Source organism: Echeneis naucrates, chromosome 22 (assembly GCF_900963305.1).
Source record: "Echeneis naucrates chromosome 22, fEcheNa1.1, whole genome shotgun sequence".
In the NCBI taxonomy this organism is placed as follows: Eukaryota; Metazoa; Chordata; class Actinopteri; order Carangiformes; family Echeneidae; genus Echeneis; species Echeneis naucrates.
In genome coordinates, this window is record NC_042532.1 from 8,293,478 (window position 1) to 8,320,570 (window position 27,093).

Consider the following 27,093-nt stretch of genomic DNA (forward strand, 5'->3'; position numbering starts at 1 on the left):
CCACTTTGTACCCAAGTAACGGGTGGATGTCTTGACGAAGCATCTATATAAAATAAAGCTAATGACACTTCCTAGTTAATGGTAGCAGGTAAATGGCTCATGCATCATGCTGTAAGGAGAGTCGACTGCAATCGGAAGGATTTATGGCTTCTAAGTTTTGACTGTAGAGACAACAGACAGCCTGGCATATGGCTGTCATCATAATCAAAAGCTAACATGTGAGGGGTGGAAGTTAAGGTGTAGATGTAGATATGGATTACATGCAGAACAATCAATCATCATTCAAGTTTAGACGCCCAGCAGCGCAGCTTCCCTCAGAATTTTCAACTAACATTTATAATTTATACTTTACAATTTCAATCTGGATTCCGTACTCACCGCAGAACTGAAACTGCCCTCCTTAAATTAACAAACGACCTCCTCCCCTCCTCAGACTGTGGTCAACTCTCCATCCTCATCCTCCTGAACCTCACTGCCGCCTTTGATACCATCAACCCCTTAATCTTACTCTCCTGCCTACAATCTCTTCTCAACATCACAGACGATGCCCTCACCTGGCTCCAATCATATCATCAACAATTCATCTTTATCAACAACTGCTCCTGCCCCCCTGTCCCAAGGTGTCCCCCGGGGTTCAGTGCTTGGTCCTCTCCTCTACCTCCGCCCCCCTTGGTCAGGTCATCCATTGTCACTGTCAAAAGCTGTTGTTCATCTTAGATGTTGAGGTAGATGTTCCTGCCACAAGTCCTGCAAATAGTGTAGTAACTTTCTACTGTGTCTAAATTTTTTTTCCTGTCGACTCAAATCAGTGGAGACTAAAACGGACATGTTTGGGTAGGTATTGGAGTAACTAATCCCCAGCTTGAACATGATTTGAGTCTACTGTTTTGAAGTGACTTTGCTGCCTCGCCTCACTTCACCGCAACAGTTAATAATTCATCCAGCAGCAAAACTTGTGTCTTTTCCATATGTATCTAGGGCTTGAGCTGCCTGATGCCACCACCAACATCGTCACCTTTGATAGTACTTCAAAGTATTTAGTATGGAAGAGAAATACATAACACAATGTTAAATATTAATAGGCTCGTCTGAACATGTTGCCCAGTTCTAGTGTTGAATTGATCTGTTGAAATCGTATTTAGCTGTCGTGCCATTCAGCTGTACTGCAAACTGGCCCCCCCATTGCCACTGATTTGACAAATGATCCAGGGTGTCTGAAGAGTGTTCAAATGTGTGCAGTGATGCGTGTAAATGCTGCTGGTGTCAAGTTAGAAAGGAACATGCATATGGAGGTTCAACATACTTTACTTGACTTGTCAAAAGCCTATCAGTACTTCCTCTAAGCAGATTTACATAAATTGCATTGCAGTTCTGAGCAGCAAAGTTACTCCCATTTCATTTGTGTACAAATTTTACAGTGGAGCATAAAATCTCTGAAACACTGTTAGAATATATACTGTTCATGTGCTGTGAACATTGCTCCTTTGTTGCAGAGTGGATGAGTTTCTGAGTGAAACCATGAGATGGTGCTATGTGTCTAACCTGTGTCTTTGCTATAGAAAAATGCATCATGCTCTAACATGGTGCATATAAAAATTATTCATGACTAACACACGTGTTTTAACATTGACTTGTGCCTTCAGCTCTCTGCTCTGTTTTTGTACAACAGATAAAGCAGGAGAGAGCCAGGACTCTGCAAGGGCATATAGAACTGCAGCTTGGGGGGAAAAAAAAAACAACCCTTTTTTACCCACTTCTTTCCTCGTCAGCCCCATAATAAGATTCGCCCATGCTGCTTAGCATTCACCTATCGTGCACTGTGAGTCAGCTTATCTTTAGACTGCACAACTGAGAGGAATCAGCGGCTGCAGTGAACAGGCCTTTGCGAAAGATTTACATCACTTTCTCATGGCACGGAGCATTGGAAAGTAAAAAAAACAGAGGGATACAGGCTAGCAGAGCGGACCAAGGACCCATGGAGCATTCCATCTGTGCCCCATCGCAAAGCATGCTCGATACTTCAGTCCTGTTACCAGCCACACACACAGACAACTACTTGGAGTGGTTTTTGCAGCCTGCCTAAATACTGCAAGGTCACTACTCATGGACTAGGAATCTGAATTTAAACAGGCTGCCAGTTCAGCGTGAGGGCTTTGGAAATGACTGAACCAAGGCAGGAGCTGTGGCTGGTTGGCAGGCTTTTGCTTCAGGTCAGGCTTGATTTTTGAGGGGCTGGTGGATATTGTTGGATATGAGTGGTTATCAAATGACTTTAGAGTCACATAACTTAGATTTGCTGAGTACTTTACTGTAATTATTCCTCTTCCTACAGAATATTAACTTTACCCCTATTTATTATTCATCGTGTTTTGATCACACTTTGGAATTTTCAGTATTGGTGTACCTGGTCCACTTGCAAAATTGTGGCAATTAATCATGATAGGGACACCCTTTATTGCCATCAAGTGGTGCCAAAGTGACCTAAGTCAGCAGATATTGATGAAAGTCCATTTAAATACTTTAATTATTAATAGGCAGTTTTACACCTAATTTCTGGAGCTGGGGATTTTCTCAGTTGAGAAGAACAGAGCGACTCTGTACCATCCTCTGCATCTGCAGCTTTCAGTCTTCCTTCCTCACATTTTACCACAGACAAAAAAATGCATTTTGTTTTCTCACTTTCTCACACAAAAGAGACATAGATCTTTTAAGATCTAATCCTGTCGGCTCATCTCACCATACTGATCAGGTGGTGTGTCTGCCCCTGCTGTAGGAATTTGGAAAATTGCTGAGGTGTGGCAAGTCTTCTAGGAAGAATAGTTAGCAAACACGCTCACACATCATCTCCAGCCAGTTTCTCTAATGGAACAAACCACCATGCAGGGGGAACATGAGGATGCTGGAGACAACTTTAGCTGCCATTTATCCATGATGGCCAGAGGTCCAGGGGATGAAAAGTGCTAGTTTAACTGCAAATGCAGATTATCTGAGGAAAAAAAGAAAAAAGGAAAATGAGAAAAAAGAATATATATATATATATATATATATATATATATAAAATAAAAAACAGCACCTTTCACAGCACCATAAACTTCTGTAATGCACCATTTCCAAATCATTGCTTTAAAGGGACAACTTCTGTTCTTGACGTTATCTACCATTTCCTTTTTCCCCCAGTCTCGTTCATTTTTTCCTTACCTGAATGATTTACACATATACTGCCACTCATCTGTCATCCCACGATTTACATAGTTCTGCTGGGGTGCGATATACACACTGAAAGGGCCTTGGTGCAAAGACGTCTGAAATGGAGCCCAGATTTTGTTACACTCTGAGAGCATTCGGAAAATTCATGCATAATACATGGACAAGCCTTCGCCTTTGTCTCTACAAACTTTCTTTTACTTTTGTCATTTAATGCCAGTGTCTTTCCTCATGGGGGAGCTGTGATCTTTCATTCCAAGCCAAGTTGTAATAAAATGCTATGTTGCTCATGGTTGACCCATGAAGGTAAATTTTAATTGGAGGAGAGTGATCTTTTGACCTCCTGTCTTTTTTTTTTTTTTTTTTGACAGGCCCAGTTAAATATGAAATTGAAAGATTATAATTAGTCCTAGCAGTGGTTGTCCTCCTCACTTTTATACTGTGGATTTCAGAATCTCTCAGACTTTAGCAAAGAGACAAAGGCTGGAAAACATTGAATAAAGATTTTTTTGTTTTGAGGATGAAAAACACATGTATGCACATGTATCCACTACCTCATGCCAGGTTTATATTCCTCTCCAAATTTCTTAGCTCAAACCTTTGCTCTCAGTCCCTAAGACATTCTAAAAGATTGATCCTGTATTTTGAACCAGACTCAGCCAGAGTTTGAACAGAAAATGGTTCATTGTGCGGTAATATTGTTGGAGTCATGCTGTCTGGTTCACCAGTTGCCATTTGGGCTCTGAGATGAGCAGGCGGATCGGCATGAGAGTACAGAAGGGCGAGAGAGAAGGACGGAGAGACTTTGAGGGAGTTAAAAGAGAATAAGGGAAGACAGACTGTGTGGGGGAAGACAGGCCTCTGAGACACAACCCAGTGTGTTAGCTGGCAGAACATTCAACTCAACTCATTCAATCAGGCAGCACACTTTACATTTTCACATGCAATATATACAAACATCTATGTTCATTTATCATCACAACTTGCATCTTGCAGTCTTTGAATAAAAGCGATGAAAACAATTTTTATGTGCAATGATGAAAAGTTTTTTTGCTGTATCTTAAATTTTAATTATCCTCCGGAGAATAAGCTTCTCCCCATTGTCATTACAGAGCAGCTAATTTTTTGCAACTGTACTTTCCCCTGCTATGACAAGTACAGGGCAAGTCTGCAGGCATCACACAGTGATAATGTCTTTAGTGAAGTAAGCCAGTAATGCCATCAGGAAGCAGCTGCTGTGCTCGAAATCCCTACACCATCGTCTGTCATTCACTACTCTTTATATAAAATGCACAATAGTACAATGAGTGATGTTTGAATTTTAACATGAAAAGCGCTGTGTTTATGAATTGTCAGCAGAAAACAGTGAACATGCTGTGAGCAGTTTTTCCTGCATTGTGAGATTTGTTAAAGAAACTATTGTGACTGCTTCACACTCACATTTTGAATGGTGGAATAAAAGACTGCTGGTTAAGTACAGTTTTCAATAAGGGTGATTCAGTTAATGACAGCTGTTGCTTTAAGGTATCAACACAACTCACCAACATTATGTAAACGGTTTTCCATGTAAATTGTTCGTGCAAAATATCACATATCCAGAAGTAGAATAGAAATGTATAGAAAGTAAATTAAGGCTGTCATATTATTGTCACAATTATTAAATTCACAATAATGATATGATTGCAAAAGCAATAAAAAAGAGGAATGTGATCAGTCAACTCGCTCTACCACAAATAATTTAAATTATAATATGAGTGTGTGATGTAAACAGTGTCTTTAGTGTTGGAACTGATACTAATACAAAAAAAACTGAAAAGGCCTTTGATTAAACACTAAAGACAGAATATTTGAGGCATAGAACTGAAGATTTGTCATCTACTTTATATAACAAGACATCTGCTTGAATACTCTGGACCCATATGTTCAGGTTTGAAATATGGACAAACATGCCGTGGTGGTTTTCTCTGCTGTCCCACTTTCTCCATGCTCTGAAATTTGTTTCTTAGTCCAGCTGTGGAAGTACAAAAAAAGGAAAGACAAACTCATTGTTTAATGTTAACCAGCGAGATTCCTGTGCCACTAAGTGCTGGGCTATATAGAGAAATATATATATATTTACTACGATGAGGGAAGGAGAGCAGGTTCTGTAGGCTGCAGCACATTGGTGTGTGTCTGGGTTAAGAAATACAAAAGTACAACAGTTCTGCCTTCTCTGAAAATCATCCACCTTCAAGATATGCCTTACATATGCTGTGTTCAGCAGGGAGGAGACACTTACAGAGATCCCATGACCACCAATGGAGGACCAGTGTTATTAATTTTCCTTGTCAAAAGCTGAAATAAACTCTATTAAGGTCTATAAACAACACACACAAAAAAATCTGTCTTGTGGGATATTTGTGAGTTTATTCCAGTCTGGGCAGCTGGCGTGCTTCTGCTGTGATTTTAGGCTTTCAAAATGCATTGAAGGAACCCGACCATGTAAGAGGCACATATGTGCACAGTAGGTCAAGCTAATTTAATGTGAGCACACTTTGTTTTAATTTCCTTCTATAAACATCAACAGATGACCCTTAATTTGTCTTTGTGTCGCAGCACCAGGTGCAGGGATGAACATGTGGAGCCAGCATTTTTCTGCAAGAGGGAGTGTGAAATGAATGTCAGTCCCGTACTCATTACCAGGAGTTAATTGCAAATCTGACAGGAGCCGTCTTGAATGCAGATACAGTAGGTGGGACGCATGTATGTAGATGAAATCTTTTCTGCTTGTGCCGACAGAACAAGCTCTGATTTTTAACATGCTCGCATCATTTTAACTCTTAAACAATCATTCAGACACTCAAAAACTAACTGAATTTTTGCTCGGCCCCATCTTAATTACTGTTTCTGTACTGTTACAGTTGTCACAGTACATTATGCACTTCATAATGCAAGTGATAATAATTCTGTAAGAAAGCTTCCAGGTGGTTTAATTATTGGAGGTGCAGTGTACGCAGCTTACAGTGATCACCCCAGGACAGGTCAAATTTAACACTAATCTACTGATCATTCTAAACCAATTTAACTGAAAGCAAGTTTTTTTTTTTTTTTTTTTTTTTAATAGGTTATACACTGCCTGACATTACCACCAGTGCATTCTGTCGCTCACCCTGTGAAACGATTGCAGCCACATGCCATTGTGAATTTCTTGTACATACCATATTAATTGTTGGCACTGCACACAGCACCAGCCTCAGGTAGCCTACCTATCTAGTTAAAAGCATACTGGTCACTGCGAAGCAAAGTACAGTAGGATAAAATGGGATACAGTACATTTATTTATTAATAAAAAAAAAAGCATGAGCTATATCATATAAAGCAATCCAAAATGATCACTAAACGATCATGATTACTGTGAAACTGATTTATTTTCAACAGCATTTCTATAGGAATGATACTGGACCAAGCTTTTTGATCACGACAACTGATTGATCACTATGAATTTGACTACTCTGTAGTTTCATATACTAGTCCTGAATGGAACTTTTGCTGAACATAATGTATAAGCACACAAAAGAGAATAACATGTCATCAGTATTGTGAGTAGCATTGTATTATGGTTGGTGTTATACCAGCTTGGCATGCTTTTTTTTTTTTTTTTTGGCACTAATAATCCGTCTTAATTTATTCATTTAATTTCATTTGGGATGTTTGGAATTACAGATTTCAGACCAGCATGGGAAATAACCTGTAATAACAAAATCCCTTGTGTCCAATTTCGCTGATTTCGTCCTTTATTGAGTCTTCTCCTCCTCTGAATAAAATAGTTCACACTCATTATTATAATCAATGCAGTGCTGCAAGGATTTGCAGGCTTGTGAACACAAAGTGATATTGGATTTCACCGTGAGCACAATTCTTCTTTATCCAGTAGTGTCTTTTCATTAAATCTTGCTTTGGTTTTCCAAACACTACCACCACTTGGATGGTGCAATAATTGCCATTGCTCGCGCTCTAATACACCTCATTTCCCTTTCCTCCTCCCAGTTCGGGCTGCACAAAATTATTTGTATCTGTCACCCTTTCCAGGAACAGAATAACACCTTACTGACAGACTTTTTTGTCACCATTATGGTTGTCCTTTCCCAAGGTTTATGTCAGATTAGGGTGAAATAATTGGTGACACAGTGTCATTGAGGATGCACATTTTGGGCCTGTAGACAGATGGATGACAAAGTGGCCTTCTGAGACTTTGGGAAAGCTGCAAATGCTCTTGGTATACTGCTACATGTGCATACTGTTTCCCTCTATCATGGTCCAGGTGTCTTAAAATTATGTTTTCACCATTTTGACCACTTTTTCCATTTGTATGTAAAAAATTTGTACTGTGTCAAACATGTAGACTATTCATGTTATAGTCATTTAAATGGCAACTCTATTCCCTCCTGGGAAGTATCATGCTGTGATGTACATTGTGCCATATTTAATGCATTGAGAAATCTGGTGTATACACAGTTTTCACAAGTGCAGTGCTCTTTGATTTTATTTTTTCCATTATCTCTCAAGTTTTACTATTACTATTTTTTCCAAATTGAATTTGCAGCACATTGGTCATCATCATCACATTGAATCCAATGCATTTCACCAGACTAAAATACACTAACACTGTTGCAAGCTGCAGGCTAGAGGGCAATCCAGAGAGCCACAATGAATTCTTCTGCATAAAGTCTCTTTTGGAGAGAGCTGTTCTCTAAAAGAAGAGACAATTGAAATAGAAGAAACGACTAATGCACCCATAACTACACATCAGTCATGGAATAACAAGACTGTGTGTGCTTGCATTTATTGTTTCATTTCCTGTCATCTTTTATACTCAGATGATTGCCTGGTGTGACCTCAGCGGTAAAGTGGCTGTTGAATGAGAAACTTTCCCTGAATGTGCTGACCATTAATCATAATCTTGATGATACCACAGGGAACGGGCTGCACTAGCCCTGATTTACACCTTTGATGTCTTCTGGCTGTAAACATTCACCCTCCACTGTGGTGTTTTAAAGAACTAATGATTTAGATGAATCATAGACAAAGTGCTGAAGGTCTCCTTTCTGCTGGACTACTGCCACAAAGTGGCCTGCTGAGTCAGGACCCTGAATACGCAAACACATCATTTCCAAAGGTGATCACAAACTGCACGAGACGTCAGCCCTTAAATTAATGTCCGGCCCTCATCAAGTAGTCAACAGCTAGATGAACATTAACCTGTAATTTTATTTATCACACTTGCAAGTATTTCCAAAGTCTGGCAATATAAGTCTTCTAGAAATCCCACAAGTTAAAGGAGTATTGAATTAGATTTTTGCAATCAATTTTCAGACACAAAATGAGCAGAGTTAATATAATTGGAAATCCGAACCTTTTTTGTTTTTAAAATACAAGACCACACATTGTAACTCAACTCTCATTTTTCAGAAGTGGGAAAATAGTTTCAAGTTGACATACTTTCATCTGTATTACTGATATTGTGTAAAATGCTGGAGACAGAGCACAATGAAATATGCAAGCAACATGAAAAAAACATGAAAACAGTTATCAAATATACTCCGCCATTAGGTTTCCACCTGTGTTGTGTTAAGTGTGTTTACCAGTTTATTATGCATTTGCAGTCAGAGCACTTTCACACATTTATCTTAGTTGGGTGTATTATTACCTTCAGGAGAAATGCATCGCACTGCTTAATGCAGCTGAGTAATCACCTATTCAGATTCATTTCTGTTGCTTTTCTTAACAGCAAACAGAGTGGCTCGGCATATTCAGCTTATTGTTTTTCTAGCGGCATGCACAGGTGTAATTTGTCAAGCCCTGTGTTGACCCAGTCAATGCACAAGCAGCTGGAGGTATGAATGAAAGAGTGACATGAAAAATACATGTGCACTTTGCAAATGATATGATTGGACAGACCTCCTCCCAGATCATTTTTTAAAACTGCTGTAAATGATTCAAACACTCTGTAGTTGCTTTATTCCTCAACGGGGACCGACTAACTGAGATGTGGATCAATGCGTCGCCCTGTAATGCAGACGTATTAGCAGGTTGTGAGGTTTGTCTGTGTGAGAAACCCCTGTGAATACTGTGGGTGATATCACCTTGAAGAGCTACAGCGGTGGGTTCAGTGGTTACATAAGGCACGCCAACACACACACACACACACACACACACACACACACACACACAGCATTTGCACTAACCATAAACAAAACATAACAGCAAATGAGATCAGAGAAAGCAGATTAAAAAAAGGAGAGCCATTATCTTGGCTGCAAGCAGAGACAGATATGCCAGAAATACAGAGACAGTATTGAATTAACTCGAGATTTGATTTGTCTGATAAAGTTGGATATTTCCTCTTGGATACATTTAATGTCACAGTTGTTTAGCAGTTTTGACAAAATGCAGGTAACACACTGCTTGCAGTCATGAACTGAAGTGTGTTCTCGGATGACTATTATAATTTTTTCCTTGGTCAGTCTTGGATGTTGGCCATTGCTACAAAAAATTATTGAAGTTTTGAGTTGTGACATATGTTGTGCTGCCTGTCTTCAGAGAGGTTTTTGAGAAGATGCAATGGCAAGATACACTTAGTGAGGAACTATTAGGGACTAAGGTGAATCCAGGTAAAACTCTCACCTACTGGGAGTACGCCACTAATTTTACCCTTTGAAGGCAGTTTACCAGATACTGGGAGCAATACACAGCCTGTGAAAGTGACTGTATATCATCTTCTGTGGCTCTGGAGGAGCTTTGTCAACTATGAGAAAATTATGCAAGCAATATCACTTGGGTAATGTAGCTGAGGCTTAGAGACAATATTTAAAAGAAAGACTGGAGTTTGAAAAACATCGGTGTGCTTTGCATTATTTGAAATGTAGGCAAAAAGTGGATCACTTGTGAGCAGACAGTTTTGGGCCCCAGAAGATAAATACGAATTAACTTGGTTGTGGTTTGCGTGAACAACAATTGGAGTGATTGCGGTGTAATTATAGATCATGACTCCTGCCAAATGAATTATAATAACTTTATTCCTTAACATTTCATTGAGCACCATCATCAACTCATCAATTTAATTCCTCCAGAGCTCTGGCTTATGACCAAGTATGTCAAAAAGTAATGGCATCAGCCACAATTTCTTTGTTTTCAGTGTTTAACACTTAAGCTCCCAACTATATATGTATATTTACACACACACATTTATATATTTGTGTGTGTGTGTGTGTGTGTGTGTGTGTGTGTGTATTTAATGGCCTCTATTAGCTGAGACACATACACAAACAGTTGGAATTTTATAAATTTTATAAGAATATAGAATCTGCCTATTTCAGTGTTTTACTAGATGGTATAAAACCAAAGACATATTTGGATTCTCTGTGTACATACCACTTTCCTTGTAACTCTGCCTTCAGGCCTCAAATGAGGAAGTCATACTTCAAATTGAACTTTGTCTGTTCATCTGGTTCACATCCACAATTTGCTCCACTGAGTTATGTTTGTGAATCACTAAACAATTCCAAGCAACCTGGAACACATCAGTCCAACACAGGAAGACAGGTGAGACGTGCCCTTTTTGCACGTCAGTAAGCACCAACCATGATAAGACTGGATAGTGAATGACAAGAATGAATAGTTAGCAGCGCCTGTGACCTCATTATAAGGACAAACCACGTACAGCAGGAGGCTGATATCTCTGGCATAGCCCCACTTCGCTGTTTCCAATTTGAATAGAGAGGGGAATAATGCTTAATGCTTTCCTCTGCATGAATATTAGCTTGTATGGGACAGCGACCCGTGAAATGAATATTTTTGTGAGATGAGATTTGTTATGCGCAGCACAGTGGTAAAGTGGTTTGCACCATCACCTCATAGCTAGAAGGCTCTAGGGCCTTTGTGTATGCAGTTGGAATATTCCTCCTGTATCTGCAAGGGTTCCCTCAAGGTTCTCCAACTTCCTCCCACAGTCCAAAGGCATGAAGATTTAGGTAAAATGGTGTCTGTCTGACAAATGACGATTGGCTGTAACCCCCTGAAGAACCAGAGAGTAATGCGGTAAAGATAATGGATGGATAAAGATTTGTTATGCACAAAGAGGAAGGCCCACTTTTCTAGCTGGCTGAGAAACACAGGAGGGACATGTGGAGAGCATGTGGAGAGCTCAGAAAATTATCATACCAGACAAAAAGTAGGAGGAGAGGGGGTAAGCAGGAAGATTAGGAGAAGGAAGTAAATGTTTAAGGTAGAAAATTCCAAGGATATAAAAAGGTGTTGGAGGTCATAGCGAGCAGAAAGATAACTTTGAGGCTGGCTTACCTGAGATAACAATGAGAATTTGAAAGTGTCTCTTTAAATTGATGGGACTGAGCAAAATAGACTTCACTGAGCAGCAGCATTATGCTCAGAGTTCATCGGGCTTTGTGTGCAATATATTTTCAGTATGATCATCACTTGACTTTCTAAGGATTTAAATGTCATGTCTGTATAAATCATTTGCAGATGTGCTGAGTAGAAAAATAAAATCAAGCTCAAAGCACAACTGTCCCAAACAACCATTGCCTTCTTTGCAATTAAAATTGCTCAGCAGACAGACACAGAAAAAATTCTCTCCGGTTCAAAGTTATTTGTACCAATAGGAAATACACATTAGTCCCTCTCCAGCATCAGGTCTGATTTTACACAGACAGAAGCAGGTAATTTGATTTTATCTTAGCTTAGTAAGCTGTAGCAAAGTAGAAGTAGTTGATCCTAATATTGTGATAAATATTGTGGTAAATAATGTTGACTGTTACCTGACGCAGGTTTAGCATGTGGAATCTGCTCTGCCAATTAACAGTTGCTGTGATTGTAAGATGATCATCATAATATTGATTTGATAGTAAAAGTAAAAGTAAAAAGCAGACAACAGGTTAAACCACTAGCAAAACTTGTATCACATTGAAATGTTAAAGGCACAGTAAATTAAAGAATGCTATTTTGTTTTCACAAATTATTAATGGCAAAATAAAAAAAAAAAAAAAAAAAAAAAGCACAGAAAATATCATCCCAACACCCATCTGAGCCAAAGTCTCATTACAAATTAGCTTTTCTTTTTTTACCAGTTTGAAACAGGGAACAATATCGGTATTACAGATGTATCCACCTTTCCAAAGAAAGTGGGAATTAATTTTTTCAATGGGCTAATAAATCTCCAGCTCTACCTGGATGAGCGCTGACAGAATGCATAGTGGTTGGTTCCCTCAGCTCTTTTGACTGGTCCTATAGATCTAGATTGACAGCTGCTCCATCCTGTCTGCCACTGTTAATTATTGAGAGATTTGGGCTGCCGGCAAGCAGCTCTGCCAAGCGACCTTGAGCCCCGCTGGAGCCGAAGGACTTCAACTAAAAGCCTGCTCCCCTGTTCGAGCAAGCAAGAGGTACTTCAGCCGGGCAGCTCAATTGCTCCTTACGAGAGATTGATAGATAGCTGAATGTGCCCTATTGTGGGAGAGTATTCCTTTTAGAATATGACATGCTTTGAATATGGATATCCACTTGTTTGCTATTCATACTCCTTCTGAATAGTATGACCTGCTACTTAACTTAAAAGAAAAGCGGCGTAACTTTTTTTGACAATCATGTTTACCTTAACAATGCTGTGAAAAACAAGAAACTACCACTGTAAGTGGCGATGATGATTTCCCACTAGAAGAAAAATAGACTTCTCCTTGCCTTGAAAGAGCTCTTGATACAATATCAGTTTAATAGATTATCCACGGCAGCACAGTAGATAAAGAAAAGGAAGCTGCTGGAGAGTGATGGTGAACATAAAATAGTGACAAAGAAAAATTTGATGCGATGCCAGAGAGGAATAACACGGAGGTAGTGGAAAACTCCTCTTGGAGCCATGTAAATAAACATAAGCCTCTCACTATCTCTTGCTCCTCTTCTTGCCATAACTCTACATCAGTTCTGGTAAATGCTCAGTCACACAGTCCAGGATCCAGACTCCAGCCCCAGATTTTTGCCCATGCCAGGCTGTCTGAACCAGCAGCAGCAAATGCCTGTTTTGCCTGCCTCTCTCCTCTCCCTCTCCCTCTCTTGCTTGCTGCGCGCTACTCTGGTCTGCTGCAGTGGATAGTCCTTACGGTGCGCTCACAACTCGTCTCACTGGAGGAGATCTGAGCATCTCACTGTCATTTTCCCCACCCGTCTTTCCCTTTTTAACCCTCGCTCTTTTACCACCCACCCACCCACCCTTTCCCCTTTACCTATCATCAGAGGGTCTGGATAAATGTGAGGGAAAAGTCATAGAATAGAAGAGGGAGGAGGGAAGCACTCAGGAAGTCTGTAATCCAACATTTCTTGCACGTATGACTCTGTGATGCTGCGCTGTCTCCGGATGACAGAGAAGCTTGTGCACTTAGATGCCTCCTGCTTTTAGACTCTGTGTCAGGTAAGTTTTACCTCCGAATCTTTTTATTCTGCATTGGTGGGCAACATTTGCAATGCCTGTGGCTCATTTCTCCCTAAAGGGGAGGTTGACACACATTAATGAGGAAAGGAGAATTTAGCAAAAGTTGTGTGGAAACAGATCCAATATAGGATATGGCTTACTTACGGCGTGCAATAAGATGTGTTTATGGCAAACTCTGTGCTCTTGCACTTCATAATAGAGTACTTGGGCTGTCTGAGCTCCCATCATGTTTTCCAAAGAGCTCTGCAATAAATTCTGTTCTACTGCAGCAACTTGAAATCATGAGCTCTTTTAGAATACTGAAGCAGAATTGGCTATGTTTACCCTCTTGTATTGTGCATGATTTGCATCTTTCACACAATGTCATCGATGATCCAATCTAAATTAGGTATCAGGGAGTGGTAGTATGTGTATTAATTTGTATTTGAGTTTCTGATTGCGTTTCCTGGGGGGTCGGGTGTGTAGAGAAGTGCAGCATTATTTTTCCTTTTCTGAGGGAAACCCTATATAGATACAGAGTGTGGAGCGTCGTGCAGCATGGATGATAAGAGGGAAATTCTATGACAGCAGTGCTGAGGGTGGACACTACACTGTGAATGTGTGTGAGTGTGCGCATGTTGGTGTGTGGGCTGCTGCATGCATCTAATGTAAACTCTCATTCAGAGGTGAGCGGTGTGGGAAGCCTGTTCATTGTTTCGTGAATGAAGACGTTTTAGTCTGTGGACAAGGAGAGAGGAAGAGTGTATGTGTGCAGACATGTCTACGCTATTGTGTGTGTGCGTTTCCCTGAGCGGAAACTGTCCCCCATCCCCTTGAATGTGGCTGTGAGCTCAGACGTCAGCAGCACATGCTCACTTTTGGGAAACACTGGTCATCAGTACAGTGGCGTCTCTTCGTGAGGTACCCGGTGGCATGACTGTGGGTGGTGACCTGGTGACAATTTACAACCAGGGTTCCCGGGTTCTCATCCACGGTGTAAATCAGCCTTGTTGGGAAGCACGGAGCTGATGTAGCCATTTAGGAGGAGATGCTTTGGATGTTCATTTCCCCTGCTGCACTGCAGACAGACTCTTTCCTACCAAAGCTGTTAACAGACTGTGTTGCTCATACAGCGTAGGTTTGGTTAGAGAGGCTCCTTATTTATCAGTCCATGTTGTTTGAACAGATGCTTGTAATCTAAAGTAACTTCCACCAGCTTTCATGCTGTTTTTGCAGGTGCAGGTTGAACTGTGTGAAGGGAATTAAAGCCTGTCTGGCTTTCGTATTGCCGTACTTGTCACTTATACTGATGCTACTAAACTGATGGATATGGGCACTTCAGGTCTTAGATTAATTGCGTGTTTTGGGCAACTTTGCATATTCTTATATACAAGGCATTTATTACCAGACTTGTAATGACAAAATAAAAGATGCAATACCCAAGATTTTGATGTAATTTTGCTGGAGAAAGCAATGGAAATGAAACATTTACATGATTAATTTTGCATAGGCCATTATGATAATAATTCAAACATTTACCATAAGTGAATACAATTGACAAATCTGTGTTTAACCTGCTGCGGTGCTGTTTTGAAAATGTAACTCTTAAACACATAAAACATTGTGATGAAGGTTTATGGCCTTGCGCATGTACAGAAGTTCAGCTTATACTGTTTCATAATAATATCTATCTGCTTCTTAAAATATTTCAACTTTTCCGTGAACACGATCTGCATTTGGCTCTCGTTGCTCTAGTGGACTCGTTTTCTTAATGTACCATTGGGATTCGCGCATCTGGTTGAAAGATATTAAACAAGCCATTTTGTCAAGCTCTATCACCACACTTTGATTTTTACTTCACTCTGCAAACTGTTTTGCACACAGCTTGGTGCAAGTATAATGAAAATAACAGGTGTGTTTAGATTATCAGTGAGCAGTTATATCAGGATTATCTTCACTGGCTACCAGCTTGCCTTGTAACTCAATGACACCACTAGCAATGGTGAAACATGGCTGACATGTGGTTGGTTGATGCATGCTCATTTCATTCTGCATGCACACAAACCCACTAACCAGTTAACCCCGATGCTCAAATTAAGCTATAGTACATTTGCTTCAGCGCTGATTAGTTGTAATGAAGCAGAGTAATCTAACTATATGCATAAAAGGCTATGGGCTCATCCCTTGCAGCAGTTTGACAAGGATGAACCAGGAGTGAGACAGAATGTGCTATTGGTCCGCTCAAAATGATGCTGTCACATTTACTTTGAAGCATCATGAATGAATGTTGAGCAGCAGCTGAATTTGATTGCACAAACAGCTTGCTTACATAATGTGTTTTCCTTAGGTCAATTAGCATGTTATTTGTGTCGTGTTTGGTTTGGTTGAGGCCTTGCCATATGCAAGTTGACTATGTAGTGTTGCACATTACGAGTGTCCTTCCTGAATTCATGAAATAGGAAACAGACTAATTAGTATTTATGTAACAAACAGGGATCAGCTTTTTAAAATAATGCGCTCTTGGAAAAACCATTCAGAGTTTTCCTAGCAGCTCACGTTGGATATTTGGGACAATTAGCTAACATCAGTGTTTGACAGCAGCAGTCATGGATGCTCCAATAATGAAACCCACAATAACAAACAAACAATGAAGGCGTCCATCAGCCATAAACAAATCCAAGGAAACAAGTAATGGTATTATAAGGAATCCTGTAGTGCACCCTCCCTCTGCATCTTGACACATAGCTGTGGCTGTGAGACCGAAGAGGAGTATTGCTATCAGCAAATTGAAATACTAATCTATGTCATTTCAAATGAATTATATGCTTAGTGGAAAAATCTGTAAAAACCTAAGAGCAATGTGACAAAGAGCAATTAAATTAATTAGCAATTGAATGAGTTAAGGAAGGCCAGAATTTTTATGCGGGTTGCTAGCCTGTGAAGGCTTGCAAACAGTTAAGTGGTTTTTAAAGACATGGCTGAGATTAATTCAGGTCTCTTTGCATTGCCAGGATAACAAATTACGTTCCAAGTACTTAGATTTCATGGATAGCGGGTCACTCATGTTGATTTTCACATCTTAAGTATGTTGTCACAGTCCATCAGAGACAAGCTACTGAAACAACAGTGAAGTGTCTCGGAAAATTGGCCATTTGTAGAGAGAGACACACTATCATTGCTTTAGATCTGTTGCACTGCAGCAGTAGGACCTTTTGGAAAGAAACTCTTGACTGAAACAGTAGAGAGTATGGGACAGAAATGGGCGACAGCCTCATGTGAAAGACTTTAATTTGTCATGGATCATCGTTTCAGCAGCTAACATGGATGATGGTGATTCAAATTTTTCTTTTGTGAGGATTATGTCCCATGTCGCTGGATGAACACATCACCTGTTTGAGCTGCAAACAGTGGCCTGGCTTGCTATGTTCAGTCATCGATCAGTATTGTGCTGCAGTGCCCATTCAGTGTAGACGATGCATCTGCTGTGAGATGTATTGTTTGCGTGTGTGTCCTGTGTTTGTATGAAGGTGATCAACTGCAAGCACACAATGCATCTGACAGTGTGAAGGTTTCGACTCCAACTGGTGTCAAATTGACTTCATCAACCCATCTCTTTTTGGAATACACACACACACACACACACACACACACACACACACACACACACACACACACACACACACACACACACACACACACACACACACGCACACTCACACAAACATGCTGGACAACAGTGAGGCTCTGAACAGTTGCCTCTTCAGAGCAGGCTTCCCGCACGATGGAGAATCTTGAACTGAACCCAAAAGAAAAACAAGAGAAGAAAGCCCTCTTTTCTTTTGCCTCAGCATCACTCTGCCATTTTTTACTCATCTCTGTCTCTGTAGTGTATCTGTACCTCTCCCTGACACTCTCTCTCTAGCCTTCTGTTTCCCCCTCTTTCTCTTTGCTTCATCTCTTCTCTTTCTTTTCTCTCGCTCTCGCTTTCTCTGGGCAGTTAGTAGGTTGCACTGCAGCCCGAGCCATTGCCAGAGCACAGCCACAGGTAAAGTAACCAAATGACTCATGCACTGAAACAGAACAACATCTTTGCTGCTTGAAAGCACTGCTTGGGTCTGCCTCCTGAAAGTTTCACCTGAATAAACTTCTCTCGCTGTGATACTGTTTGCCTGCACCTCCAATAGCAGTCTGCTGGCACACCTTCATGCCTCTGATAGACACCAAATCACTGGATGATAAACTGGTTTGGGACCTCTACCATCCATACCTTTAGCTGCACTGCTACCAGGTAGATGTATAAACAAGGAGCCATGGTCTACTTTTGGCAGTATGGCTGTGACCATGTCATAGAAACTTTTAGATCCCAACAAAAGGCAATAAAGAAGCATCATTTCAGTTTGCTGACTAAATTCTGTCCTATATGAAAGTTGCAATGTCATCATTTGACATCCCAAAGTCAAGTTATTCAATTCTTGCCATGCTTTTCTAAGAGAAATACAGATGGAGTTAACAAATTGTTCACCATATAGATGAAAGAGAAAAGTTCACAAACCAAGGTAAAAGTGTCACTCTCAGTTTCATTTTAAATAAACATGTAAATTATTCATCTTAAAATGAGCTTTGTCACCTTTGGATGAAGCCAGGCTAGTGATCTCCGTCTCCAGTCTTTCTGGCATCATGTTTACTATAGAGAATATGGAAATCATCCCAATCCCCAATTTAAACGGCCATTGGTCCATTTTTAGTAATAAACATCCCAATAAACTTGAATTAGTTGATAAACTAGACATTCATTGGAAAGTTAGATCTGTCCCAGTCGATGACTGAACATAGCAAGCCAGGCCACTGTTTGCAGCTCAAACAGGTGATGTGTTCATCCAGCGACATGGGACATAATCCTCACAAAAGAAAAATTTGAATCACCATCATCCATGTTAGCTGCTGAAACGATGATCCATGACAAATTAAAGTCTTTCACTTGAGGCTGTCGCCCATTTCTGTCCCATACTCTCTAAAAGCGTATAAAGTGATGCACAAGATAAATGATCTTAGCAGCCTTAAAAAGTCTGACTGCTTTCCTTCGGGTAAACTTCATATACATAGTTTCACTGACAAGTTGGAAAAAGCTGCCTCACAGTATAAATGATAATCTCACATCATGGAATAAGATGATTTTTCCATCCTTTCTAATTGGAGACAAAAGCGGGAGACAGGATATGATGAAAGTTAGACTATATGTAGCACAAATTTCATTTTCAATACAAAATATTAAGCATTCTCAATATGTAATATTACATAGAAACAGTTAGAGGAATGCAGTACAAATATGCACAGTGCTTATTTCAGCTTTTTTAAATGACCCCAACCCATCGCTGTCATCAATATACACAGCCCATTTCTTTGCTAAGGTTTCAAATCCAGTGTTTGTTTGACACCGCATCACAGGGCCTTGCTCCTTTAGTTGCCATGGAGACACCATAAGGCAGTGGTGCCGCACCGATTTCTGTATTTCTTTGCATAACCCCATACCAAACGGCACTGCGTGTTGGGGACTAAGCTGTGCCAACTGCGTGTGTGGGTGGATGTATGGGTGCATGTGCATGTGCGTGTTTGTGCAACTGGGAGCGTGTGGGATAGAAAAAGAAGAGAGGGAGCAAAACATGATGGGAGGGGCTGCGAGAAGGAACAAAAGGGTGGGGGGGCTGACAATGAAAGGAATGAATGATGGATACAACGAGCAGGAAACACACGCACTCCCTCATCTCTCACACACACACACACACACACACACACACACACACACACGTATGCTGTACGCACATATATCCTCCAGCAGAGATGACTGGAGTACAAACACGTGAGTGAGCGGAGTGAGTGTGTGGGTGGAGGGATGCCGCAACAGTGCAGCTTATTTTGCTTCAGTTTGATCCCTGCGACTCTCCCTATTCTCAAGGGGCTTCTCAATGCATTTCTGCACGTTTCTGCCGAGGCCAATTCACACACCATGATGCCAAATCAGAGTCTCACTGCGATCACACATGAGAGTTCAACAATGAGTAATGATTTTTAAATCCCTGAAGTACATTGATTTGTTTACTGAGAGGACAGAATATATATTGACAAATGATACAGCTGCATATAATTAAAAATGGAGCTAATTTGTCACTTTTTTTCACTTTGTTATAAAACATATTGAGCTAATCCCAAACATTTACTATACATAATTCTTGTAGCCCGGTTGTTGCTAATTAATATTAGCTAATTGCAGAAATGCCTTGTGATGCTCATGGGTAGCATTGTTGATTTTGGTCAGCAGATGTCACAGTTGGCCACGCTTTATGTTTAATACTGTAAATGTATTATTAATGGAGCATTGAACACATACATTTTCAGATTTTGCATCAAGGTAGTTCACTCTTTCATGGAGTGAATGTCTTGAGTAGTAAGTGCTCAAATGACTCATTTTGAAGTGAGGGAGTCACCTGTCCTGATGGATCTGTGACTACTGGTGGTCGACATACTTCTGGCATGACTTACTGGCTAAATCACATAATATGTTTCATGTCGAAGTGGAGAGCTTAGCCACTAACACATGATTATGAGAAGTGCAGCTGTTTTACTGTCTAATTTGCTGCCATGTCATGTCTCTCATATTCATATTCATGACAGCAGCACATTCTAACATCACTGCCCCGATGTACTATAATTGAATTGTTAATTGTACAAAACAACAGGATTTGTACTTTTTAAAACATCTTATAACTTCTGATAACACGTATTGTTACTGGATCTAGTTGTGAAAAATAATTATACTTCTCTCTTGCGTGCTTCAATATCATAACTGTGTATATACAGCTTTCAAGTTAAATGACTCATGAACAGTGGTTGCCCTAAAATTCTGGACAAGTTTATTAAGGCCTGTTAGTTCCTGTTAGTGACTCTTGACTCTTACCACAGAGAGCTGTGGCAAGGCACTCTCAGAGATGTTGAGATCTGTGACAAATAGTCATGACCTCTGATGTGCTGTGGACACACTCTGCTCCAGCAACATAGGCAGCTAGGGGCAGTAGGTCAAAGGTGAGACTACATAGTCATGTGGAAAATGGAGTCATCATTGGTATGTTTGAGAATTATAACAATGGAGAGAATAGAGGAAGAAAGTCAAGCCTGGTGAGCAAGTGTTTGCATCTGTCATCTGAAGGCAAAGGTTTATTCTCTTCCTCTCAGTGATTAACACATCCCAATTGAATTTAAAGTTTTCATGGTAGGATATTTTAATTAATTATTGATAACATTGAGTCTTTGGGAATACAGTTCTTTGGGCATGACGTTTACCAGCAATGTTTGTTGTTGCCCAAACCCAAATGATAAAACCCTGATCAAGAACCTGGTTCAGACCCAGGGTCTTTCTTCATTGGTCTTACTAGTTTAAATTACTCAGTAATCACTGGGAGATGACAAAAGAGGAACAGATATTTCTTGGAACATGATACAGGGTTATTAGTTGCAGATTTTTAAGTTACTTGTGTGAAAAACTAGGGCCATGAACACACATTGAATCTGGAGTGTACTGTGCCAAAAGTCTTTCTGGAGTACTTTTTCTATTTCTCCTTAAAAGACATTCTCTCAGCCTCTTCCCCAACAATTTACTCTGTGCTCACTGCCTCTCATTTATGCTCCCACCGAGCTACACACACACATTCTCTTGTCTGAGTCCCGAGTCTTTCATTCCCTTGTTTACTCAGTGTGTTTTTCTGCAGTATAAGCACAAGCAAACTTTAATATTGCTCTGGACGTCTTGAAAGAATCAAGTGAGGATTTACTGTTGAAGATTCTCTCTTAACATCTCCCTCTCTCACACTCACTCTCTCTGTCTGATTTCTGTGCAGAGATGAAGTACTGAAAGTTTGCACTTTGGCAGCACCGAAAAACTGAATCACACAAATGAACCATCAAGGTTTTTTCAATGATATTAATGTATTCTCTCACAAGTCTTGCAGTTGTGTCTCTGTACTCATGCCTTCACAGACCTTACATTAAAAACACAGCCGGTGCATCAGAGACCATCTGAGGGTTGTTTGAAGCTCTAGGTTTTTGACTAGACTATTGCTTGCTAATGAGGACAGCGGGTGCTGCAGTCATATCTCTTAGCTGAGCCATAATGTGATGCACTGACCTGTTCCAAAAATAGTTGGTTCAGGCATAACATAATCAGGCATAGACATAATCTGTCCTGCTCATTCAAGGCCAGCACGCATTGATAACACTTTTAGGTTTGTATGAGCCTATAATTTTCATTATTTGCCACAATGCTTCAAAACATCAAAAGTAATTACAAAGATCAAGTTGTCTATACATATTGCATGCTCAGATTAAATATACTAAAATAGAATTGTGTAAGATGACTAGGACAACAGGGGACTTGTTTATACGCAGGCTATAGAAGGAGGAAGTCTCAGTATAGTGCCCAAACCCTAAAAACAGAGTAGTATTGTTTTGCTGCTGCTGGATGAGTATTTGCAAAAGAGGAGACAATCATGTTTTACCTATTGTGTCATAAACAGTAGTCAAAGAAGCACTGAGAATTATTCCCGAAGTAAATGGATAACAAAGTCTGATATAACTTTGTTAGAAGCAGAAATAATTGCATTTAATTCTTTTTTTCCCTGGATTAAGGTGGAAGAATTCATTATGAAGCATGACCTCTCTCTAAATAATTAATATTATAGCACCATTATAGTATCTATGCATCACTTTAATGTTGCAGTCACTTTATATACTGCTAAGTAGTTCAATCAATAATAATACATCATGATTTATTAGCTAATTCATATTGAGTTTTAAAAATCTGGATCTGAAAAGTGACCAACAACTGCAGCAATCGTGAAGAGAATTGCCTGCTATTGAAATATAGTGCTATAATAAAGTAAATTTACTTGTACTGGTGCAAATTCCGCCACTGCTTGCTGTTATTAGATACTGGTATGGCTGCCTTCTGAACCATAAATTGTAAATTTACTATGAGACTAAGCTAACTGTAACAGCTCTGTAAATAACTGTAAACTGTAAGCTGGCTGCTTATCGTGTGTGGAAAATGCGGAGTTCACACACTCCACATGTGGAGTGTGAAAGCATCTTTGATTGGGGACTCAGTGTGGTGTAATTACTAATTAATGAGCAATATGTAATGAGTAATTGATTACAGTATTTACTGTAACTGTTGATTACACAAACCCTGGCAAACCCTGCTGCACTGCGTTTTTTTGTTTTGTTTTGTTTTTTTCCGGCAGTGACAGTGAAAACGGGGTTAATTAGAACCTTCCATGAGGCTTTTCTTTCAAGACCCAAGATTATTCAGTGAAATGTGATCGTACCTGGAGCAGAAAAGAGATGGGGGCTGTGGGACTGGGACTTCACAAGATAATTCAGGCAGCCACTGGGCAGTAGGTGTGCACAGTGGGAACAGGAAATTGAGCGTAAAATAAGGACTTTATTTCGTTAGGAAAATCAAGTCTGAACTTTATTCCTTCTATTAAATATTAATAGAAGTAGGTTCTCAGTTTGGCCATAACTTCTGACATCCTAAACTGACCACCCTTCCATACTCAGATCTGAAAAATCTCTGTGATCACTGAAATCAGATAAGCAAGACAGCAAGTGTTGTTGATGACATGACATGGTGCTAAATTGTAATCAAATAACTATGGCATGAGTGTGGGTTCAAACATAATGCTTCCAATTATTCAGATGTCATGAACATGAGAAACATTGAAATAACACAGAGATAAAATAGCTTTACAAACTATTGCCAGCTCACTATGTGTTGTCCATAGAGCCTTGCGACACAAACACAATTTTCACATTTACACCTTCTCCGCATGTGTTTGGTAGGAATGTGACACCTATTGGAAGATGTGGTGGCACGCTAACACCTTTATCTCCAGATTTGTGTGCTTTGGGGCAACACACATCCCTACTTCCCCACTGCATCCTCACAGCCTCACCTTCCTCCTTACAGCTGATCTGCAGCCAGCCGAGCCAGAGACCTGCTGACTGATAAGAGGCAGGGTCATTAGGCCAGGTGGTGTTGCTGTGAAACCCACTGAGCAGCACATGTCTGATATTAACACCTAGAGGTAGGACTATAGATTAGCACAGTTAGATCATTAATCATTGTTCCAGTGAAATACATACACACTTAAGAGTTAAGATGCTGTTATGCAATGTCACATATAAAAACGGCCAGTGTCAGCCAGAGAGGGCAGAGATGCATATTGTTCATTTTAATTGTGATTTTTTTTTTTTTTTTTTTTTCCCTGTGGATACTGTGACTGTGGTAGCTGTTCTGTTCACTCTGTTTGAAACTAAGCCAGATTAGTGGTGGGGGAAAGACCTGTTTGTGCATTTCATGTGTTCTCATTGCATTGACACTGCAAAACATTAGTTTTAATTATTATTATTATTTTTTTTTTAGTAAATGCCCAGAGAGGGCCGAAAGAAAATTGATATGTCCTACATCTGAAGATGTTTCCTCCATCATCAAAGACTCTAACCATCTGCCTAAGAAAAAGTCAAGTTGTTGACAAAATTATTTGTAACATCCTATCCAGGCTGGAACTTCAGTGATGATGTGTTTATGTGTAATATGTGTAATGACATAAATATCATCTGTAAATGTCTGCAGGTGTGCAGTGGTGCCTTTCACCACTGACCCACCTTTATGTCTCTAGATGTGTGCTTCCAGCTCCTGCTCAGTGCCAGTTTAGCTCTACAGAGGATTGGTTCCAAATCCAGGTGAGACAAGTGGGACAACTCTCAGCATCATTTACGAGGTGTGAGACGGCGTTGATTTGCCGACCAGCAGCTCTGTGAATGACAATGGGGATCGCTGTGTCAGCTTTCTGAACTGTCTGTGAGGGATTTCCAGCAGCAGATGCACTGTGTGGATGGGCATTGATCTTTTTTTTCATTACCCGGCATATGACACGAGCTCGAAATGAGTCTGCTGGGTTTTTAGAAAGCTTGCATTGATAACCTTCAGGCTGGCAACTTGAACATTAAGGCCCTGCCACATTTTGTCTATAATACTCAGACTGTGTATTGGCACCTATTGTGTGTCAAACTGTTTCACATGAGTTCATCACAGCATACTAAAACAAGGCTCCACCATCAAAATTCAGAGGCCCAGTTGAGAGAAATTTCCCCAAGCTCAGGGTGTGGAGGTGGGGGTAGGCAGTGTAATAAGTTACATAAGAAAGCTTTTGAACAGTGCCTATCTTCTTGAAATAAAGTGCTTAGTTTCCAAAAATCCAACAGTCCTAAAAAGTTCAAAGCATGGCTTTGGTTCCCTTTTTCTTCACTTTTTTTCCACTCCTTTTCATATTTCTTAAAAAGTCTCAAAGATCTTTACAATTGATCCCTTAAATTCAATTATTTCTCAGATGTATGTCTATGCCTCAGGGGTCACAATGATTGGATGGGTAGCATCATGTGGCCAGTACTCTAAAGGCCAGAAAAAATTTAAATGCTTTGTCAAAATCTAAATAATTATCAGTGCTCCGTAGGTTATAAGCCCGGGTCCAGATAGGATGTCGTCTGGCTTTGGCTGGATATGGATCAGTGATAAGAGACTTCTGATCTACAAAATTACCACAAACACTCCAAGAATACAACTTCTCACTGCAAATCAGGCCTGATTTCCTTAATAAAGCAGAGATAAGATTACATTTCATTAAACTTGGCCATTCTGAAGAATTTGGAAGTCCACAGGGTTGTGATCCCATCACAAAGACGGCCTTTTGCTTTGTTCCTTTTTTCCTGTATTCCTTTGGCCTCAGTAGCAGGTTATTACCAGACTGAAGAGGGTGCTTTATTTCAGGAACATATACTTTTATACTTGCATTTGTAAGAATGTGTCGGGAAAAAGAGAATATTGCTGGTTTTGCTACATTACTGTCCATTATGAGTTCAACAGTTCTGCCATGCAAACGGAAGACCAAAGTGCAAGCACACACACTGCCAGAATCCCCATCTGTTATTGCCTCAGTGCTTCTGTTATTTACACTTACAACAAAGGCATTTTTATTATTCATGTGAAAGCCGTCGTGTAGAACACAGTTGGTAAACACCATAACCTGATTCAGTTTTTATAATAGAAACATCCTCGATCAGATTGGACTGGTTTAGACTCATAGAACAAAAATAATTTCCCATGAATACACACATAGATACAGACACACACACACACACACACAGAAAATGTTCCATCATTCCTGCTGTTATGGTTGTGGCTCCTGCCGGGCTGATTAGGTCCAGGACCTTTAAGCCAATATAGCATTGATTGAAATCATATTTTGTTGCAGGGGTTGACAAACAAACTCCCAGGCATGTTTCACATTTGTGTCCCATTAATTAAATCACGCTGGGCGAGAGGCTACCAGTGGATGGTGGCTTTTGTTTAAATAACCTGCATTGTAGGAAAACTGCTAATTAATTCAAAGTGAAGTGAAATTAGGTCTTGAGCGTTATTGTTCCAGCCGCTGAATGATATTCATATGTATATATTTTGACTCTTAAATTTCATCCCATTCTCGTCAGAGCTGTGCATTAAGGTTTCCTGTCAAACATCATAGTAATGTAATTTAACTGGGTTACACATAGCAGTGGTTATTTGCCACTGCCCTGTCTGGTTTCCCTTAAGTTAATATTCTATCCCAGGGTCATTGTACATTAGACCACAGACTCATGCATCACTGCATGTTGTTGGCCTTAACCAGCCACTCCACCACTTGACTTTCATCCTTGGGAATTCAAGGCTGGTCCTGACACAGACAGACTGCTCCCATAAGTTCCCGCTGTTTATTCTCCCCAAGCCATCAATCTCTCTCTCTTGTCTCCAAAGGGTTGACTGACTAATGGAGATGAGTCTCGCCATTTTTTCTTCTCCCAGTGAAATTGATGTCTGAGTCACAAAAAGCAAACATCTGTGAAACACTGATGCAAATCAATTTTTTTTTACCATGTTCTGTATGTGTTACTGCAGTTTACCTCCTCTGCTTGATTCTCCATTTTCAAGCGCAAAGAGGATATTGTAAGACACTATAACTGTCTATAACTATCACTGTTTAGATACTGCCCTTTCGAGGAGCCATGACTCAAAACCTGGCCTCACTTTCTCTATGAATTCACTTACAAAGAACAAACTCGAATGACAGACTGGAATCAATTGATTAATATTGCAAACAAAATGTATTGTTTTTGCTTTTCAAAGACTGATGCATCAGTCAGATAGACTATGACTCCATGTTCCATGATTGAGCAGTATTAAGAAAGTATTTACTAAAGTACTACTTTAAAAATTTAACCAATGACTATTTTGACTTCTCACCCTATGTCAAAGAATTTATTTTGTACTTGTGTAATCCATAAACGCA

General features: G+C 40.0%; 1 protein-coding gene across 1 annotated transcript in view; it reads left to right on the plus strand.

Moving 5' to 3' along the window:
• The window catches only part of dlgap2a (discs, large (Drosophila) homolog-associated protein 2a), a 133,275-nt gene that overhangs the window by 23,437 nt on the left and 82,745 nt on the right, over positions 1-27,093 (plus strand). The gene's annotated exons all lie outside the window — the stretch shown is intronic.